General features: G+C 37.3%; 1 pseudogene; it reads left to right on the plus strand.

Moving 5' to 3' along the window:
• Nucleotides 1-18,184: 18,184 nt before the first annotated feature.
• LOC139040778 (olfactory receptor 4D6-like) lies at nucleotides 18,185-19,129 on the plus strand (annotated as a pseudogene).
• The last annotated feature ends 3,940 nt before the right edge of the window (nucleotides 19,130-23,069 follow it).

The raw sequence follows: 23,069 nt of genomic DNA on the forward strand, positions 1-23,069 counted from the left end.
TGCTCTAAGTCTCTGCATGTAGAGAAACAAGACTTAGATGATGTTTGGGGAATGCACGTTTTTCCTTTTTTCCAACACTCTACTCAAATGGAAACTCTCAATTTGGATACATCTAGATAAGTATGTTAGTAAAGCTGTCTACAAAATCATAATAGTTACTTAAGATTACCTGAATTTATTGAATGATGTGATCTTATATAAAATGAACTTCCACTGTTTGCAGAATGCTGATGGGTTTGGATTTACTTGCTTTTCCATTTTGTTTTAGTACTGTGAACTAGCCTACACAGATTAAAAAGTGCATGATGCAGGTTATGTGTTTGAGATGGGTAATTCCTCCCCCAACCCAGCTTTACTGAGATTTAATTGACATATATCATTGAGTGTGTTTAAGGCATATAATGTGTTGATTTGATACATTTATAATTGCAAAATGCTTATCATCTTAGTGTTAGCGAACACTTTCATCACCTCACATAATTACTCATTCTTTTTGGTAGTGAGATCATACTCTCTTTTAAACTTTCAAGTATTGTTACCATATTGTTAACTATAATCACCATCTTTACATTAGATCCAAAACTTATTCATCTTATAGCTGGGAATTTGTACAGTTTAACCAACATCTCCTTGCTTCTCCCCATCCCCAACACCTGGTAACCTACATTCATTCTACTCTGTTTCTATGAGATCAGATTTTTAGGTTCCATATATATATGAGATCATAGAATATTTGTCTTTGTTTGACTTAGTTCACTTAGCATAATGCCCTCAAGGTCCATCTGTGTTGTTGCAAATGGCAGGACTTTCTATTTTTTGTGACTGACCACACCTTCTTTATCCATCCATCCATTGATGGACACTGAGATTGCTTTCATATCTTGAATGTTGTGAATAATGCTGCAATGAACATAGAAGTGCTGATACTTCTTCAAGACCTTAATTTCATTTCCTTTTGGTATATATCCAGAGATGGTATTGCTGGTTCATATGGTAGTCTTATTTTAAATCTTTTGAGGAACCTCTCTACTGTTTTCCACAGTGGTTGTACCAATGTATATTTCCAGCAGCAGTGCACAAGTATTTTCTTTCCTCCACATCCTCACCAACACTTATCTTTTGTCTTTTTGATGATAGCCATTCTAACAGGTGTGAACTGATATCTCACTGTGGTTTTGAATTGCATTTCTCTCATGCTTAGTGATGTTGAGCACATTTTCATGTACCTATTGGCCATTTGAATACCTTGTTTAAAAAAATATCTATTCAGTTCCTATGCCCATTTTTAAATCGGATTGTGTGTTTTTTGGTATTGAGTTTATCAGTTCTTTATGTGTTTTGGATACTAACAGCTTATCAGATACATAATTTGCAAATAATTTCTCCCATTCTGTAGGTTGTCTTCTCAGGTTTTGATTGTCTCTTTTGCTGTGCAGAAGCTTTCAGTTTGATGTAGTTTCATTTATTAAGTTTTTCTTTTGTTGCTTGTGCTTTTGGTGTCATATCCAAAAAATTATTGACAAGGCCAATGTTGAGGAGATTTTCCATGACTTTTTCTCCTAGGAGTTTTATTGTTTCAGGTCTTATGTTTAAATATTTAATCCATTTCAAATAATTTTTCTGAGCTGTGTAAGACAGGGGTCTGATTTCATTATTATGCATCTAGTTATCTAGTTTTTCCAGTATCATTTATTGAAGAGAGTATCCCTTTCCCATTGTACATTCTTGGTTCTTTGTTGTAAATTAATTGCCTGTATATGCATGGATTTATTTATGAGCTCTTGATTATGTTCCATTTATCTGTATGTCTGTTTTTATGCCAGACTATACTGTTTTGATTATTAAAGCTTTGTAGTATAAAGGTTGAAATCATAAGTATGATGCCTCCGAATTTATTTTTCTTTCTCTCAATTGCTTTTTCTAATTCTGTGAAAGATGTTATTGGAATTTGGATAGGGATTGCATTGAATCTGTAGATCTCCTTGGGTAGTATGTACATTTTACAATATTAATTCTTACAATCCATGAGCATAGAATATCTTTGTATTTATATATATCTTCTTCAATTTCTTTCATCAATGGCTTATGATTCAGTGAACAGATCTTTCACTTCCTTGGTTAAATTTCTTCCTTAGCGTGTTATTCTTTTGATTCAATTCTAAATGGGATTGTATCTTTGAGTTCTCTTCTGTTAGTTCATTATCAGAATATAGAAATACTACTGATTTTTGTAAGGTGACTTTGCACCCTGCAACTTTGATGTAGTTGTTGATTATTTATCATAATTTTCCAATGGATTCTTTAGGGTTTTCTACATATAAAATCATCTAATCTGCAAATAGTGAGAGTTCCACTTCTTCATTGCCTATTTGGATTCCTTTTATTTCTTTTTCTTGCCTAATTGCTCTGGCCCAAACCTCCAATACTATGTTGAAGAAGAGTGGTGAGAGTGGCCACACTTGTCTTGTTCCTGTTTTCAGAGGGATGGCTTTCATTTTTTCTCCATTGAGTATGATGTTGGCTGTGGGTTTGTCATATATGGCCTTTAATATGTTGAGTTACTCTCCTTCTATAAACATTTTTTTTTGAGGAAGATTAGCCCTGAGCTAACTGCTGCCAATCCTCCTCTTTTTGCTGAGGAAGGCTGGCCCTGAGCTAACATCCATGCCCATCTTCCTCTACTTGATACATGGGAAGCCTACCACAGCATGGCTTGCCAAGCAGTGCCATGTCTGCACCTGGGATCTGAACAGGCAAACCCCGGGCTGCTGAAGCTGAACATGTTTCCTTAACTGCTGTGCTATGGGGCCGGCCCCTATATATATTTTATTGAGAGTTTTTTTTATCATGAATGGGTGTTATATCTTGTCTAATGCTTTCTCTGTGTCTGTTGAGATTATTGTGTGGTTTTTATTCCTCATTTCGTTAATGTGGTGTATCACCTTGATTGATTTACAGATGTCGATCCATCCCTGTGTCTCTGGTATGAATCCCACTTGATCATGGTGTGTGATTTTTTTAATGTATTGCTGTTTTCAGTTTGCCAATATTTTGTTGAGGATTTTTGCGTCTATGCTCATCAGTGATATTGGCATGTAATTTTCCTTGTTTGTGTTATCCTTGTCTTCTTTTGGTATCTGGGTGATGTTGGCCTCATAGAATGTGTTAGGAAGTGTTCTGGCTTCCTCAATTTTTTGGAATAGTTTGAGGATAGTTAATAAATCTTCTTTGAATGTTTGGTAGAATTCTCCATAGAAGCCATCTGTTCCTGTGCTTCTATTTTGGGGGAGGTTTTTGATTACTATTTCAACCTCTCTACTTGCGATTTGTCTATTCAGATTCTCTATTTCTTCTTGATTCAGTTTTGGGAAGTTGTAAGAGTCTAAGAATTTATTCATTTCTTCTAAACTGTCCAATTTGTAGGCGTATAGGTTTCCAAAGTATTCTTTTATAATCTTTTGTATTTCTGTGGTAGCCATTGTAATTTTTCCTTTTTCATTTCTAATTTTATCTATTTGAGACTTCTCTCTTTTTTCCTTAGGGAGTCTTCCTAAAGGTTTGTCAATTTTGTTTATCCTCCCAAAGAACCAGCTCTTTGATTCATTGATCCTTTCTACTGTCTTTTTTGTTTCAATATCATTTGTTTCTGCTCTACTTTTTCTTTTTTCCCTCCACCCACTGAGTATGGGCTTTATTTGTTCTTCTTTTTCTAATTCTGTTAGGAGAAGTTTAAGGTTGCTTATTGGAGATTTTTATTGTTTGTTAACATGGGCCTGTATTGCTATAAATTTCCATCTTAGGATCACTTTTGCTGCATCCCGTATAAGCTGGTCTGATGCATTTTCATTTTCCTTTGTCTATAGTATTTTTTGATTTCTCCTTTAATTTCTTTAATCATCCATTTGTTGTTCAGTAGCATATTGTTTAGTTTCCACATTTTTGTCCCTTTCCCAGCTTTTTTCTCCTAGTGGATTTCTAGTTTCATAGCATTATGGTCAGAAAAGATGCTAGATATTATTTCAATCTACTTAAATTTATTGAGGCTTACCTTATTTCCCAATATATGGTCTACCCTTGAGAATGTTACATGCGCACTAGAGAAGAATGTGTATTCTGCTGTTTTTGCATGGAGTGTTCTATACATATCTCTAAAGTCCATCTGGTCTTTTCATTTAATTCCACTATTTCCTTGTTGAATTTTTGTCTGGATGATCTATCCATTGATTTAAAAGGAGTGTTCAGGTCCATACTGTTATTGTGTTGTTGGTAATATCTCCTTTTAAGTTTGTTAACAGTTGCTTTATGTACTTTGGTACTCCTGTGTTGGGTGCATAAATATTTATAAATGTTAATTCTTCTTGGTGGAGTGTCCCTTTAATCATTATATACTGCCCCTCTTTGTGTCTCTTTACCTGTTTTATCTTGATATCTACTTTGTCTGATACAAGTATGGCAACATCTGCTGTCATTTATTTGTCATTAGCATGGGATATCTTCTTCCATTGCTTCACTCTGAGACTGTGTTTGTCTTTGGGGCTGAGATGTGTTTCCTGGAGGCAGCATATTGTTGGGTCTTGTTTTTTAATCCATCCTACCACTCTGTCTTTTGATTGGAGAATTCAATCCATTTACATTTAGAGTGATTATTGATATATGAGGGCTTAATGCTCCCCTCTCATTGCTTATTTTCTGCATTTCCCTTTTTTCTCGTCCCATGTATTTTGGATTACCAATTGGGTTAAGTAGTTTTCTATGATGATTTTCTTGATTTTCTCCTTATGTCTCTGTTTTAATTATTTGTTTACTGATTACCATTAGGTTTATAGAAATATCTTATAGATGAGCTAGTGCATTTTTGATAGCCTTTTATTTCATTAGACTAAACCAATTCCATCTCTTTCCTCCTCCCCTTTTAGGTTATCATTGTCATATCTTTTTCCATCTTGTGTTGTGAGTTTGTGTTAAAATGACAAGATTATATTTATTTTGGTGTTTTCCTTCCCTTTATCTTTAATGTTATAGTTAAGTGTTTACTAATCTGTTCTAATAGACAGCTGCATTTTCCTGATTATTGCCTACCTATTTATCTCCTGGCTCAGGGCTTTGTAGCCCCTTTCCTTTTATTTTTCCACTATGAGGGCCTTACTGAGGATTTCTTGTAGGAATGGCATGTGGTGATGAACTCCCTTAGCTTTTGTTTATCTGGGAAACTTTTTATTTCTCTGTCATATCTAAAGCATATTTTTGATTGATAGACCATTCTTGGCTTAAAGTATTTGTTTTTCAAAATTTTGAATATATCATTCCACTTTCTCCTAGCCTGTAAGGTTTCTGCTGAGAAATCCACTGAAAGCCTGTTAGGGGTTCCTTTGTTAGTTGCTTTCTTTTGCCTTGCTTCCCTTAATATTTTCTCTTTGTCATTGACTTTTGCCAGCTTTACTAATATATGCCTTGGAGAAGGTCTTTTTACACTGATACAGTTAGGAAATATATTGGCTTATTTCACTTGCATTTCCAACTCCTTCCTCATGTTTGGGAAGTTCTCTGCTATTATTTCTTTGAACAAGCTTTCTGCTCCATTCTCCTTCTCTTATCCCTCTGGAATACCTATAATCCTTATGCTGCATTTCCTAATTGAGTCTGATATTTCTCAGATAATTTCTCCCTTTCTTTTTAATCTCAGTTCTCTCTCCTCCTCCATCTGAAACATTTCTATATTTCTGTTCTCTAAGTTGGTAATTCAATCCTCCATAATATCAGCTCTATTGTTTAGGGAATCCAGATTTTTCTTCATCTCATTCATTGTGTTTTTTATCTCCACACAGTTCTGATTGGTTCTTTTTATAGTTTCAATCTCTTTTATGAAGAAGTTCCTCAATTCATTGAACTGCCTTTCTGCATTTTCCAGTTACTCGTTGAGTATTTTTTTAATGATAGTTATTTTGAATTCTCTGTCATTTAGGTTGTGAATTTCCATGCTGTTGGGGCTGATTGCTGGGTACTTGTCATTTTCCTTCTGTTCTTGAGATTTAATATCTTCATACAGCTTGATGGCCTGGATTTTTGTCTCCATCTCGTGATATTATCTTTTATTTTTTTTAGGAAGATTAACCCTGAGCTAACTGCTGCCAATCCTCCTCTTTATTCTGAGGAAGACTGGCCCTGAGCTAACATCTGTGCCCAGCTTCCTCCACGTTATATGTGGGACGCTTACCACAGCATGGCATGCCAAGCAATGCCATGTTCACACCCGGGATCCGAACTGGTAAACCCCGGGCTGCCAAAGTGGAACATGCACACTTAACTGCTGTGCCACTGGGCCGGCCCCTCATGATATTATCTGTTCACAGTTTCCAACTGCCACCACTGGGTGGGATCAGGCACTGTGTATTCTGAGCTTGCCACAATCTGCAGCTCCCTAGCTCAAAACAGACTCCTTTTCTGTTTGTGTGGCACTCTGGCCATTTGCTGAGCTAGATCACTGGGCAGGGGGAGGGGCACTTTCTTTCACCTGTGTGATCCCCTCAGCTGCTGGCTACTTTTCTCTCTGTGCGGTGGTCTGTCTGATGGCAGAGCTGGAGTGCTGGGCAGGAGGAGGGGCACTTTCTGTTAAGATTTTTCTACTTTCTTTTAGTCCATTTTGGTAACCTATAATTCCCATGAAAATTATATACTTTCGTATATCCTGGAAATTTTAAAAATTACATTTCAACGCACTGAGTCTTTACTTCTTTCTCTTGAAAGGCTGCAAGTCCATAGAGTGCATTTGTTTATATGTTCAGTGAGAAAAGTGTAACTCCTGAATGTGCCTGGATCTTTGGGAAACAAAAGGAGGGTGTCTAGAAGAGAATATCTTATCAGCTTCCCATAAGATAAGTATCTTCATGTCTTCCAAAATGAGGAACTGTAGCTGTAGCATCTTTGGTCCCCTAAAGTGAGCAAAAATAGAAGTTTCACACTTTATTTTAATACCAAGAAAATGATGAACTGCACATAAATAATGTAGTGTTATTGACGATCAGAAGTTGATTATAAAAATCTGTTTTGTACTAGTGAGTTGACGACAGTCTTCTGTGTTCCTAAAATACATGGCTGACAAAATAAAACTTGTTTACTTTTTACCTGTCTCTCTTTGGAAAAGTCTTTGTGTGTGACTGTGTGTGTTTGCATGTGTATGTGTGTGTGACAGGGACTGATTACCTCATACAGTCATGTGTTGCTTAATGGTGAGGATGCATTCTGAGAAATTCATTTTTAGGTGATTTTGTCATTGTGTGAACATCATAGAGTGTACTCACACAAATCTAGATAATACAGACTTCTATACACCTAGGTTATATGGTATTAATCTTGTAGGATTACAGTCATTAATGTGGTCTGAATTGACCAAAATGCCATTATGTGACACATGACTGTATTTTTAAATATTCAATTTCTTGAGTTCTAAGATGAACTTTTCTTTCATATTTTAACATCCGTGAAATTAAGATTTGTCTTACAATCAATGAGTATATGTGATATGGAAATGCTTCATTTTTACTACTTAGCTGTCATTAAAGTGGCAAATACAGTTTACAGTGGATGACATTTTAAATTCTAATATGGTAAGTATAGTCAATATACAAAATGCTTGAGACTCCATCTCTGAGTCTCTTTTCATAAAGTCTAGGGGCACTTCAATTGATATCAAGTCATCTCACTATTAGCCAATTACATGTGGAATTTATGAGAGTGTTAAATTAGACCTTTACTTCAGATTTGAAGGTCGATTTCATCCTCTACAGAGTTTTAAAGTGGTGACAGCTTGGGACTGGCTTCTCTAGCCCATTGCCCTTGTACTTGAGATTTGTGCGTGGTGTGTTGCTCATTCTTAGGCTTTTGGGAGAAACATGTGGGCACCTTCCCTTGATTGAGCCCTGTCCCACCTCTGACCCTTTTTATTCATTTTTCTCTTTCTTTACCTTTTCAGTCCATACAGCCCCTTCATCTCCAATTGAAGCATTTCTCTTATATTAGTTTCCTACTACTCCTGTTACAAAATTACAAAGAGTTAGTTGTTTAAAACAACACAAATTTATTGTCCTAAAATTCTGTAGGTCAGAAATCTGACATGGGCCTCACAAAGCTAAAATCAAGGTGTTGGCAGGATGCATTCTTTTCAGGAGGTTCTAAGGCAGAACCCATTCTTCTCTTTTTCTAGCTTCTAGAGTCTAGCTACATTCCTTGGCTTGTGGATACTTCCGTCTTTAAAGCCAACCATGTCAACTGAAGTACTCCTCACGTTGCTTACTCTGACCTCCTCTTCTGTCTACCTCTTCCACTTTTTTTTATTAATGTTATGATAGATTACAACCTTGTGAGATTTCAGTTGTACATTTTTGTTAGTCATGTTGTGGGTACACCACTTCCCCCTCTGTGCCCTCCCCCCAACCCCCCTTTTCCCTGGTAACCACCGAACAGATCTCCTCATCAATATACTAACTTCCACCTATGAGTGGAGTCATATAGAGTTCGTCTTTCTCTGACTGGCTTATTTCGCTTAACATAATACCCTCGAGGTCCATCCACGTTGTTGTGAATGGGCCAATTTTGGCTTTTTTTATGGCTGAGTAGTATTCCATTGTGTATATATACCACATCTTCTTTATCCAATCATCAGTTTCTGGGCATGTAGGCTGGTTCCACGTCTTGGCTATTGTAAATAATGCTGCGATGAACATAGGGGTGTAACGGACTCTTGAGATTTCTGATATCAGGTTCTTAGGATAGATACCCAGTAATGGGATGGCTGGGTCATAGGGTATTTCTATTTTTAACTTTTTGAGAAATCTCCATACTGTTTTCCATAGTGGCTGTACCAGTTTGCATTCCCACCAACAGTGTATGAAGGTTCCTTTTTTTCCACATCCTCTCCAACATTTGTCACTCTTGGTTTTGGATGTTTTTGCCAATCTAACGGGTGTAAGGTGATATCTTAGTGTAGTTTTGATTTGCATTTCCCTGATGATTAGCGATGATGAACATCTTTTCATGTGTCTATTGGCCATATTCATATCTTCTTTTGAGAAATGTCTGTTCATGTCCTCTGCCCATTTTTTGATCGGGTTGTTTGTTTTTTTGTTGCTAATCAGTGTGAGTTCTTTGTATATTATGGAGATTAACCCTTTGTCAGATAAGTGGCTTGTAAATATTTTTTCCCAATTAGTGAGCTGTTTTTTTGTTTCAATCCTGTTTTCCCTTGCCTTGAAGAAGCTCTTTAGTATGATGAAGTCCCATTTGTTTATTCTTTCTATTGTTTCCCTCAACTGAGGAGTTATAGTGTCCGAAAAGATTCTTTTGAAACTGATGTCAAAGAGTGTACTGCCTATATTCTCTTCCAAAAGACTTATTGTCTCAGGCCTAATCTTTAGGTCTTTGATCCATTTTGAGTTTATTTTGGTGTGTGGTGAAAAAGAATGGTCAATTTTCAATCTTTTGCATGTGGCTGCCCAGTTTTCCCAGCACCATTTGTTGAAGAGACTTTCTTTTCTCCATTGTAGGCCCTCTGGTCCTATGTCGAAGATTAGCTGTCCATAGATGTGTGGTTTTATCTCTGGGCTTTCAATTCTGTTCCATTGATCTGTGGACCTGTTTTTGTACCAGTACCATGCTGTTTTGATCACTGTAGCTTTGTAGTATGTTTTGAAATTGGGGATTGTGATTCCGCCAGCTTTGTTTTTCTTGCTCAGGATTGCTATAGCAATTCACGGTCTTTTGTTGCCCCATATGAATTTTAGGATTGTTTGTTCAATTTCTGTGAAGAATGTTCTTGGGATTCTGATTGGGATAGCATTGAATCTGTAGATTGCTTTAGGTAGTATGGACATTTTAACTATGTTTATTCTTCCAATCCTTGTGCAAGGAATGTCTTTCCATCTCTTTATGTCATCGTCAATTTCTTTCAAGAAAGTCTTGTAGTTTTCATTGTATAGATCCTTCACTTCCTTGGTTAAGTTTATCCCAAGGTATTTTATTCTTTTCGTTGCGATTGTGAATGGGATTGAGTTCTTGAGTTCTTTTTCTGTTAGTTCATTGTTAGTGTATAGAAATGCTACTGATTTATGCACGTTAATTTTATACCCTGCTACTTTGCTGTAGTTGTTGATTATTTCTAATAGTTTTTCTATGGATTCTTTGGGGTTTTCTATATATAAGATCATGTCGTCTGCAAACAACGAGAGTTTTACTTCTTCGTTACCTATTTGGAATTCCTTTTATTTCTTTTTCCTGCCGAATTGCTCTGGCCAGCACCTCCAGTACTATGTTGAATAGGAGTGGTGAAAGTGGGCACCCTTGTATTGTTCCTGTCCTCAGAGGGCTTTCAGTTTTTGTCCATTGAGTATGATGTTGGCTGTGGGTCTATCATATATGGCCTTTATTATGTTGAGGTACTTTCCTTCTATACCCATTTTACTGAGGGTTTTTATCATAAATGGGTGTTGGATCTTGTCGAATGCTTTCTCTGCATCTATTGAGATGATCATGGTGTTTTTGTTTTTCATTTTGTTGATGTAGTGTATCACGTTGATTGACTTGCGGATGTTGAACCATCCCTGTGTCCCTGGTATAAATCCCACTTGATCATGGTGTACAATCTTTTTGATGTATTGCTGTATTCGGTTTGCCAAAATTTTGTTGAGGATTTTTGCATCTATGTTCATCAGTGATATCGGCCTGTAGTTCTCCTTCTTTGTGTTGTCCTTGTCAGGTTTGGGGATCAGAGTGATGTTGGCTTCATAGAATGTGTTAGGGAGTTCTCCATCTTTCTCAATTTTCTGGAACAGTTTGAGGAGAATAGGTATTAAGTCTTCTTTGAATGTTTGGTAGAATTCTCCAGAGAAGCCGTCTGGTCCTGGACTCTTATTTTGGGGGAGGTTTTTGATTACCGTTTCTATTTCCTTACTTGTGATTGGCCTATTCAGATTCTCCATTTCTTCCTGATTCAGTTTGGGGAGATTGTAGGAGTCTAGGAATTTGTCCATTTCTTCCAGGTTGTTCAATTTGTTGGCATATAGTTTTTCATAGTATTCTCTTATGATCTCTTGTATTTCATTCGTATCTGTTGTGATTTCTCCTCTGTCATTCCTAATTTTATTTATTTGCGATTTCTCTCTTCTTTTCTTGGTGAGTCTGGCTAAGGGTTTGTCAATTTTGTTAATTCTTTCGAAGAACCAACTCTTTGTTTCATTGATCCTTTCTATTGTCTTTTTTGTTTCAATATCGTTTATTTCTGCTCTTATTTTTATTATTTCCCTCCTTCTACTGACTCTGGGCTTTGTTTGTTCTTCTTTTTCTAGTTCGGTTAGGTGTTGTTTGAAGTTGCTTATGTGAGCTTTTTCTTGTTTAGTGAGGTGAGCCTGTATTGCGATGAATTTCCCTCTTAGGACTGCTTTTGCTGCATCCCAAATGATTTGGTATGTTGTGTTCTCATTTTCATTAGTCTCCAGATAAAATTTGATTTCTTCTTTAATTTCTTCAATGATCCATTGTTTGTTGAGAAGCGTGTTGTTTAGTCTCCACATTTTTACACCTTTCTCTGCTTTTTTCTTGTAGTTGATTTCTAGTTTAATAGCATTATGATCAGAAAAGATGCTTGATATTATTTCAACTCTCTTGTATTTATTGATGTTTGCTTTGTTTCCCAAAATATGGTCAATCCGTGAGAATGTTCCATGTGCACTTGAGAAGAATGTGTAACCTGCTGTTTTTGGATGAAGTGTTCTATATATATCTATTAAGTCCATCTGGTCTAATTTTTCATTTAATTCTACTATTTCCTTGTTGATTTTCTGTCTGGATGTTCTGTCCATTGGTGTTAATGGTGTGTTGAGGTCCCCTACTATTATTGTATTGTTGTTGATGTCTTCTTTTAGTTCTATTAAGAGTTGCTTTACAAATTTTGGTGCTCCTGTGTTGGGTGCGTATATATTTATAAGTGTTATGTCTTCTTGGTGGAGAGTCCCTTTTATCATTATATACTGTCCCTCTTTGTCTTTCTTTATCTGTTTTGCTTTGAAATCTACCTTGTCTGATATTAGTATAGCGACACCTGCTTTCTTTTGTTCATTATTAGCTTGGAGTATTGTTCTCCATCCCTTCACTCTGAGTCTGTGTTTGTCTTTGGGGCTGAGGTGTGTTTCCTGGAGGCAGCATATTGTTGGATCTTGTTCTTTGATCCATCCTGCCACTCTGTGTCTTTTGATTGGGGAGTTCAATCCATTTACATTTAGAGTGATTATTGAGATGTGGGGGCCTACCACTACCATTTTGTGTCTTGTTTTCCGGTTTTCTTCAATTTCCTTTGTTTCTCGTCCCATGGTTTAATCTGTTCTGATGTAGAGCTGCTACTCTCTGTTGTTGTCCTTCTACTTATCTCCTCTGCTCTTGGTTTTGTAGCCCCTTTCCTTTTTTGGATTTTTCAGGAATGAGGGTTTTCCTGAGGATTTCCTGAAGAGGAGGTTTTGTGGCAATGAACTCCCTTAATTTTTGTTTATCTGGGAAAGTTTTTATTTCTCCATCGTATTTGAAGGATATTTTCGCTGGGTAGAGAATTCTCGGTTGTAGATTTTTGTCCTTCAGATTTTTGAATATATCATTCCACTCTCTTCTAGCCTGTAAAGTTTCTGCTGAGAAATCTGCTGATAGCCTGATGGGGGTTCCTTTGTAGGTTAGTTTCTTTTGCCTGGCTGTCCTTAGTATTTTCTCCTTGTCGTTGACTTTTGCTAGCTTCACTACTATATGCCGTGGAGTTGGTCTTCTTGCATTGATAAAGTTTGGAGATCTATTGGCTTCTGTCACCTGAAGATCCATCTCTCTCACCAGATTTGGGAAGTTCTCAGCCATTATTTCTTTGAATAGGCTTTCTGCCCCTTTCTCCTTCTCTTCTCCCTCTGGTATACCTATAATCCTTACGTTGCATCTCCTAATTGTGTCTGATAATTCTCGGAGAGTTTCTTCATTTCTTTTTAGTCTTGCTTCTCTCTCCTCCTCTGCCTGCAGCAATTCTATATTGCCATCTTCCAAATTGCTAATTCTTTCCTCCATATTATCGGCCCTACTGTTCAGAGCATCTAGATTTTTCTTAATCTCCTCTATTGTGTTCTTCATTTCCAATATTTCTGTTTGGTTCTTCTTTATCGTATCAAACTCTTTTGTGACATAGCTCCTGAACTCATTGAGTTGTCGGTCAGAATTCTCTCTTAACTCATTGAGTATTTTAATGATTGCTGTTTTGAAATCATCATCATTTAGGTTATATATCTCATTTTCTTTGGGATTGTTTTCTGTGTATTTGTTACTTTCTTTCTGTTCTGGTGATTTAATGTATTTTTTCATATTGCTTGATGTTGTTGATTTGTGCCTCCGCATGGAAATAGAGTTTAGTCGCTCCTTTCACTTGTTTCAGCTGCTGCGGTGGGGGAGCAGCTGTTTATACTGCACCAACCAGGAACCCTGTCCACAGTTGCTAACTGGGCCTGAGGCATAACATCAGAGCTCAAATTAATGAGGAAAAGCTTTTACTTTAAAGTGTATGTTAATACACTTTGTCTAATTTTCAAAATCAGAAGCCATTTAAAATCTATTTTAAAAATTGGACACAATAGAATATCTTTTAAAAAAAAGATTACCAAAATCCAAATACCCACAGATAATAGCTGCTACTATTGAGGTAGACATCTTTCCAGACTTCTTTTAAACATATAGATTTTGGGGCCTGCCCAGTAGCATAGAGGTTAAGTTTACATGTTCTGCTTCTGTGGCCCAGGGTTCGCCAGTTCAGATCCCGGGTGCAGACATGGCACCACCTCTCAAGCCATGCTGTGGTAGGTGTCCCACATATACAGTAGAGGAATATGGGCATGGATGTTAGCTCAGGGCCAGTCTTCCTCAGCAAAAGGAGGAGGATTGGTAACAGATGTTAGCTCAGGGTTAATCTTCCTCACAAAAAAAATAGATTTATTTGCAAAAGTAACAGTATGTGATACAGTCAGCACTTCAACATATCACTAAAAAGGACTCTTACCACATCCAAGAGTAAAGTTCTACATTATCAATTTTATTGGCTGAAAATACTGAATTACTCTATTGTACAGTAACTTATTGAACAAGTTTTATATATCAGATATTAATCTAAATTCTTATTTCTTATAATCTGTACTGTCACAAACTTTCTTTGCACTTATGGCATTAAGCACTTGATTTATTAACTGTTTAGCATAAATTCCTAAGATAGAATTCCTGAGTCAAAGGACTTGCACATTTTAAGTTTTGGCACATATTTCAAGAATGACCCCAGAAAGTTTGTCCCTCTGTACACTCCTACCAACCATATATCTCCTTCCCCATATGCATGCAAATAATGGGTCTTTTAAACATTGACCAATACTTCAGGTGAAAATTGATATCTCATTGCAATTTTAATTTTCATTTCTTTGCTTAATAGTGTAATTGAACATCAATTCATATATGAGCTGACCAACTATATTTCTCTGTGAATCATGACCCACTTTTGTTTTAAAGTATACATTTCTCACTGAATGATAAAAGCTCTATTTATAGCAAAAGTAGTAAACTTATTTTGTATTATTTTTTACATACATTTTCCCAAGTTTTTCATTCATTTTTAGTTTTTAACTTATTTTTAATGCTTTTGAAACATGGAAGTTTCATATTTTTATTCAACCAAATCTAATAGTCTTTGGTAATCTTTGGTGTAATGCTTACAAAGTTCTTCTCAACCCCAAAATTATAAAAACAATTACTTAAATTTTATTCGAATATTATAATAAATTTGTTTTTTTGGCATTTGTATCATCAAGATGACAAACTCTTCAGTCTTCCATTTCAAGTTAAAATGTGTTGCAATTTATTTTGGCTTATGACATCCATCTATAAAAAGAAATCAAACATCCAACCACAATTAGAATTAGGCTGTTTCTTTACAATACCTTAATCATTAGTTAAAATTAGAAAACTAATGTAATTTTTGACTAGACCTAGACCCAGTAAAGTTCATGTCTGGACTTATAGATGTACACAAAAATGCATTTCCAAAATGCTGAGTGCAGCATTATTTGAAAATAGTAATGAGGACCCAACTAGGCAAACTGAAGGTGGCAATGTATGATTTTTGTGGCCCCTCACCTCCTGCAGATTCTACAAGCCTGACTCCCAATGCTACACACCCATCCTTAGTTTCCATATTACCTTTTCAACCCCTGTCGGCCAAGACTGCTATGATTTCCTGCCTAGCACCCATTCCAATCTTGCCTTCATAACCAATGCTTGTCCTGGACACGGCTGATTGCCTTATACCTATGAAAATCAGTCTCTACCTTAGTAACCAATGTATTTACTCATCACATATACAAAGGATTAGGGAGATCTTACAGCAACAACAGCAAAACACGTAACAAAACAACAAAATATAAGTAGGAAACTGTTAAGAGATTACAGTTGAGAAAGTATGGAGTAGGAAATTAACCCATATATAGGTTTTTGAGTGTATGGAAGACAAAACAGAAATAGCCCAGTACGTAGTCTTCATTGTCTAAGAGGAAGATCTTACTGGTTTCCTAGGGGAGCTGTCCCTGACACTTGGGTCTAGGTCAAATGTTTCCCTTGGAGTTTCAAGTTGGGAAGCTAATACATCTTGCCCTCAATACAATCCTAAGGTGGGCTCTTCTTTGTAGACACCTTTTATAAAGGGAAATAACATAATTTGAGTAGCTTTCTGTTGTTTGCTAGGTGGCAGTAAAAAATTCCAGAATACCACCTCCAGGTACTGTGTTATGATGGGATATTAAAGTAGGATTCTTATTGTATCATATTAAAAGAACCCTTAGAGAGAAAATTCACTTTTCCACAGGAATTAAATGGTTCTAATGGTGAAATCAGAAATCTAGGAAAATCAACAGAGAAGATTTTTATTTAAGAAGCTTTCTGCATGTCTGAACTCCTCAAATTAAACCATAAAATACCCCTCAACTGTAACAGAACTGAAAAAAGAAATGCCACTAAACAGGTCATTTGCAGGGTGCTTTATTATGTTTTTATTTCAGGGATTGTGCTCTGTTCTTTTTTTATCTAGTCTACTCTCTTTCTTATCCTATTTTCTTCAGATATGCTTCCATTGCTTTGAATGCCAAAACTGTTTACTTTCTATTGTTGAACTGGCTTTGGGTCATCTCAACTATTTGAATTTTTAAAAATTATCTGCAATATGAGAGTCCTTGGACATACAAATATTCATATTTAAGAGAGTTTTGTCCTCTGATGGCCAGATATCTGATTTGAAAAAACCTTACTTGCCAACATAGCAACAGAAGAAAATCCCTGGAATTTGAGGTTATATTTAATCCCAGGTTAAAATTCTCTATCTTTCCAAGAGTTTAACTGTTTTAGATTCTACCTATAGGTGAGATCATGCAGTGTTTGTCTTTCTGTGGCTGGCTTATTTCACTTAGCATAATGTCTTCCACTCAGAAGCAGAGAGTAGGATGGTGATCACCAGAGGCTTGGGGTAGAGAGAAATGGGACGATGTTAGTCAAGGGATATGAGCGGTACAAAGTTTCAGTAATGCAGGGTGAATAAGTCCTGGAAATGTAATGCACTATAGTTAACAATACTTTATTGTATGCTTGAAATTTGTTTAAAGGGTAGATATTAAGTATTCTCATGGCAAAAATTCAAAGAGGACTCGGAAAATTTTTATTAAAGTTATGTATCTTTCACCAATCCATAGAGTGATTCTAGAAAAATAAATACCCTTCTCCATTCACCCCTAAAGTAAGGAGGATCAGATTAAGTCACCGCTGAGGTCTGGAAGTTTTAATGATGAGTTTGTTTGTGATGATTTCATGTGCTCTGAATGATGATTGCAGCTCTACACTCAACCAAGAGACTTGTGGACCAAGTGAGATCCAAGTGTCTCAGAGCACATGGAGGAGTACTTATGATTCTTCTCTCCTGTATGAAAGGAGATGAGGATTAACTAGTCAGGCTACTTAATTAACTGTAAAGTTAATCTACCCACTATAATTCTGATATAGCAAAGTAAGCCCCACACCCTCTGATCTGGCAGAACGCTACAGTGGAAAAACCTCTGGAGACTGTTAAATAAAAATTATTCACCAGACACTTGTTAAAAATGGCAAGACAGATTTTATTCAAGACTGTTGCAGTAGAGGTCAAGACTATTGCAATAGAGGGGAGAGATTAAGCTCAACTGCGAATACAATGAGGAGAAGTTGGGATTTATAGCCAATGAACAGAGGGAGAGGGTCAGTGGATAGAGAATTACTAAAGGGAGAATGCAAGGATAGGGGGATTCTTGCTAAATTGGCTTAACAGGATTCTTGCTAAAGACAAGCCAAGAACTTCGATACAAGGAGTTAGATGTCTAGGGTGGGGGTTGAGAAATTTGATCAGATATCAAGGGTAGGGGCTTCTTGCTAAACTGATTTAGCAGGATTCTTGCTAAAACTGAGTTTATCCAGGAAAAATGTGTAAGGTCGAGGTTGACACCTAGTTGAGAAGAGGGCTCAGAAGGGCCTAACTAAAATCTCCTCAAGAAGGGAGTCTCTGTCAAGTCGGAAAAATTATTTGGGTTCAAATCCTTGATTTGCCACTTATTAACTTTGTGATTTTGCAAATGTGGGAAAGTCATTAACTGCTCTAAGCTTCAGTTTCTCCTATGTAAAATGGAGATAATCATAACTACTCTACAGAGCCCACAGAGACACCACAAGAATCAAAACCAAGATGAAATGTTGCAGGTGAAAGCTTTTAGTAAATTATAAAGCTTTGCATACATGTAAAGAAGTTATTTCTGCAGGATAGAAAATAAGCCATGGTCAAATGACCATAGTCTTTCCAACTCCCTCTAGTCAGAGTAAGGACATAGGAGTTCTTCTTGTCAACCTAGGGTTTTACAACAAGAAAGGAAAATCACCAGGATAAAGAGTTTCCACACAATGAAAAGGGAGACTCTAGCACAGTTTTTCTGAGTAGTCGTTATGATCTGGATACTTGCAAGAGCCTTATAACAATATATGATAAATGATATTGCCGCCTCATGACTGCATACTCCTAATCCTAACATATCTTCTCCTAAGGTAGACCTAGCAGAGGGTAGTCCCCATCATGGGCCAGAGCAACCACACCACTGTGAAGGAATTTGTCTTCCTGGAACTCACTCGCTTCCGGGAGCTAGAGTTTTGCTTGTTTGTGGTCTTCCTTGCTGTGTATGTAACAACTGTGCTGGGTAACACACTCATTGTGCTGACCATCACCTGTGAGTCCCACCTCCACACTCCCATGTACTTTCTCCTGAGGAACAAATCAGTCCTGGACATTGTTTTCTCAGCTGTCACCGTTCCCAAGTTCCTGGTGGATCTTTTATCAGAGAGGAAAACCATCTCTTACCATGGCTGCATGGTACAGATCTTCTTCTTCCACTTTGCTGGTGGGGCAGATATTTTTTTCCTCTCTGTGATGGCCTATGACAGATACCTTGCAATTGCCAAACCTCTGCATTATGTGACCATTATGAGGAGATCGATGTGAGTGGGTTTGGTGGTCGCCTCTTGGGTGGGTGGTGGTTTGCACTCAATTGTCCAGATAATTCTCTTACTTCCACTCCCCTTCTGTGGTCCCAATGTCCTAGATGCCTTCTACTGTGATGCGCCCGAAGTGGTTAAACTGGCCTGCACTGACACCTTTGCTCTGGAACTCCTTATGATCTCTAACAATGGGCTGGTGACACTCCTGTGGTTCCTCGGGCTCCTGGGGTCCTACACTATTATTCTGGTGATGCTGAGATCTCACTCTGGGGAGGGCCGGCACAAGGCCCTCACCACCTGCACCTCCCACATCCTGGTGGTGACTCTTCACTTTGTGCCTTTCATTTACATCTACTGCCGGCCCTTCACTACACTGCCCATGGACATAGCTGTGTCTATCAATAACACGGTCATCACCCCCATGGTGAACCCCGTCATCTACACTCTGAGGAGCCAAGAGATGAAATCAGCCATGAAGAGACTTCAGAGAAGGATTGGGTTTTCTGAGAGCAGTAAACTGGGGTGAGCAGTCAGATTGAGATGGAAATCTAACTCTGATTAGTTTTTCTCAAACCGCTATCCTGGGAGTAAGAGACAGCTATCTCTTTTCTCCACGGTCATTTCTCTACATCCTCATAGACGCTTAACTCTATTAGAGGGAATATAGAAACAAAAAGAAGAGATGAGGTTGAACAACATGAGATATTGGGCTTGCAGACTGGGGAGAGGAATGAGGTATAAGACTAAAATCAATAACCTAATGCTATTTTGTTGTAATCTGTAACTCTCATGCCAACATACTTTACCTCACTTTTACCACCTGCAATATGGAAATAACATTGTCTCCTCACAAGGTTGCCAAGAGAGTAAAGAATTACAAATGTTGAGAGGATGATAGTTGCAAAAATTAGCATTGCTCCTGGAATTAATCAGGCATACAAACGATTTCCCTGTTATAATATTCCTAAATGTGCATATATACAGAATATGGATGTATTTCTTTCTCACATGCTTTCTCTAGTGTCTCTGAGATTTCTCTGCCTTCTATGATTATTCCCAGTTGATTATTAAAATCACTTCTTGATTTAATATTTTGAGTACAGAATCTTCAACATATTTCAATATATTTCACTATTCTCAGATCCATTCTACTGATTTTCTCACTCAAATTAATCTCAAAAGTACTTGTACAAATTGGGGCTATATCTGCACAAAATCCACAAAGATAATTTATTTTTTGTTAACTTAAACTTCTTTATTCCCTCTATCTTCTCTCCACTTCACTCCCAGGGCTTTTATAGCTGGAGCAAAACTATAGTTTTGTCTATATATGCACAGACAATTCAAGATAAATCACTGGTAAAAAAAAAAAAATACCTTTTCACACACTCAAGATCCATTTTTTGTAGCAGGAGAGAAAAGAAACACATTGTAGGCAGGGCCATTTAGGAATAGCCACTGGGTCTTCTTTGTAATCCACCTCTCTCCCAAGAGGACGATTCTAAAAATGTAATTATGTAGAGAGACAATAAATCTCCCTTCTCTCTTTATTCCTTCTTCAAATTCTACCCTTCAGACTCCAAAAGTCATTAAAAAATTGGCCAAGAGGAATAAGAAATCTCAGGAAACTTCAACATATAGACCATTCTTTTGAAATTGTTATGATGCATTAATACTTGCAAAATGGTCCTAGTAGATGACATACATTTGTGATTTTCTCTGAGTCCTACAAGACAGAGACATTGGGCCAAGACTCTTAACCACATGGCAGTGCTTCTCAAACTTTTTAAAATTATTGCCCCCCCCAAGGAGCTTTATTAGGTGTTTTTACTAATTGCTTTCCCACAAGAAAATGTAATACCAAAGATATACTGTATATCTTTTTACACACCAAAGATCTTTGAAGGACCACACATCATTGCAATATCTAAGATTTTTTGGCTACCAATAACCAATTTTTGCCCCCTTGGTCACATTTCCCACACTGAGAATGAATGATAATATGGCATTAGATATTTCTATTAACATGTTTCCCCAAAATTCAAAGAATCACAGAATAAATAGCATATGTCTTCTGGGGCCTTGCAAGAATTTGGAAAGCATAGAAACGTGGGCATCTTTGTTTGTGTGTGTCTGTAAGTGCATGCATATGTATGTGTGTGCACGTATGTGTGGATTTGTGTCCAATAATGACTTGGAAAATATTTAATAACTCCCACTGGAACTCCAACACTGTCATAAGAATGTCCATTCTATTTCCACACTCAGATATAATAAAATTCCCTTTGGTAATTCTCATATTAGGCTTGAGCCTAAGGGACTACTGTATGTGATAGGGATGCTTTGGGACCAGATGAAGAGCCATGATGATGTAACTCCCTGAGTCTGCCCTTTCCAATGTGAAGTTTTAAGAGAAGATACCGAAGTCTAATGTAACTAACCTGCAGAAGGACTTCAACTTCTAACATGATATTTCCCCAGAACCATACACACTGAGGCCCAGCTATCCAGTCTCAGATGGCATAAATTCCAGCTTGGATACTGAAGGATTTGGGTAAGAACATTGAACTGTCAGAGTGTGAGACATTGTGGATTATACTTGGATAGGATGTGCATGAAAATGTACCTAGTGTATAAGATATTGCAAAAATATCTGAAAATTTTAGTAACGGAAAACAAAGAAGTAGATTTTAAATACTGGAAAAGGAGGAATGTCTCCTTAAGAAGAAGGAGCCACAGAGATGGAGTCAGCATGGTAAAAGAGAAAGCAGCTCGTATTTGATGGAACAATTGAGTTGCATATAAGGAGCAGATTTTATTCTAGCTTAGGGTTCGTCCATGGGATCATGGAGCCTCTTTCCACAACATTGGTGCTTCCTTCAAAAACATAATCTTAACCTCAACTTATCTTAAAAACTGTGGAGGTTTCAAAGGCAACCCTATTTCCATACACTGCCCATGACTCACTGGGTCTCTTTAGCCTTTGATCCAGAGCCTGTCTTATTCCTGAACCCAATGACCCAGAGCTGAAGGCTCAAGTCCACTTGGTTAATTCATGCAAGTTCATGGAAACAAAAATAGTTAAGTTGGTTCAAAGAGAAGTTGTACTTCTATTGAATCGCATTTTATTGCTATTCAATAGAATATTCTACATATGTCTTCATAAATAACCCTCATGATAGGCAGGTCAGATTCTGTTTTCAGGAAAAAGGGAAATGAATCAAGTTAATTGAATGTCCACTCTGATCTTGGTACTTTACAAACATGATCATAGTTACTCCTTATGCCACCCATTGAAGTAAGTGGTATGCTTCCCAGTTTGCAGAGGAATAAATTGAAGGAAAATAAAGAACTTGCTCCATGTAACAAATGAGGAAGAGGCAAAATTCCAACCCAAATTTGCCCTACCTGAAAACTCTTAACATTGCCCTACACCACATCACGTTAGATTGCCCTCACATTTTACAACTGAGGATCCAAGGAACAGAGAGGCAATGTGACTTTCTCAAGGTCACAAAGGTGTTTTATAGCCTGGATCAGAAAACAAATCTCTATCTGGCATCCCTCAGGCCATGTCAAAGATGTTAACAAAAGAGTTTCTTAGCCTGTGTTCATCAAGATCCTTCTCCCTCACTCACATTCCAATGCCAATGCTTATAAGTAATGATGTGCACTTACCAGCTAGATTTATAAATTTAAGAAACATTTATTGAGGGCCTGGCCCTGTGGCCGAGTGGTTAAGTTCATGCAATCTGCTTGGGCAGTCCAGGGGTTTGCCGGTTCAGAGCCAGGGCATGGACATGGCACCCCTCAGGCCACGGTGAGGCAGCATCCCACACAGCACAACCAGAGGCACTCACAACTGAAATATACAACTATGTACTTGGGGGCTTTGGGGAAAAGAAGGGAAAAAAAGAAAATTGGCAACAGATGTTAGCTCAGGTGTCAATCTTTAAAACAGCAACAAAACATTTATTGAGCACCTAATGCATGCCCCATACTAAGTGAAGATTTGATGGATGAAATACTGAGCAGACAGGATGAACTTGAGGTATAATAGGGAAATTATAGTGTGCTAAGGGAAAAGAGACATATAATTAGAAGAAACTGTTAAAAATACCAGAAGAGAAGTCAGTGCAGGGAATGAGTCACAAAGGGGTGTCAGGGAAGTTTTCACAGAAGAGGAGTCTCTGGACCCGAGTGTCAAAAGGTCAGTGTTTGTGAAGACGGATAGATGGGAGATTCTGAGAGTAGGGAGGATACGGTAGGTAGAGGGAGCAACAAGATCACAGATCCAAAGGCATAAGAATGTGTATAACATTGAAACACCTGAAACAGAATCAAAGGAAACAGGGCACTAGATAATATCGAAGATGGAGGGAAGTCTTAGATGCTATAAGAAAAGTTTAATCTTTATTCTATAAGCAATAGGGAACTACTAGAAATTTTCCAGCAAGGGAATAAGT

Source organism: Equus asinus, chromosome 17, assembly GCF_041296235.1.
Source record: "Equus asinus isolate D_3611 breed Donkey chromosome 17, EquAss-T2T_v2, whole genome shotgun sequence".
Lineage (NCBI taxonomy): Eukaryota > Metazoa > Chordata > Mammalia > Perissodactyla > Equidae > Equus > Equus asinus.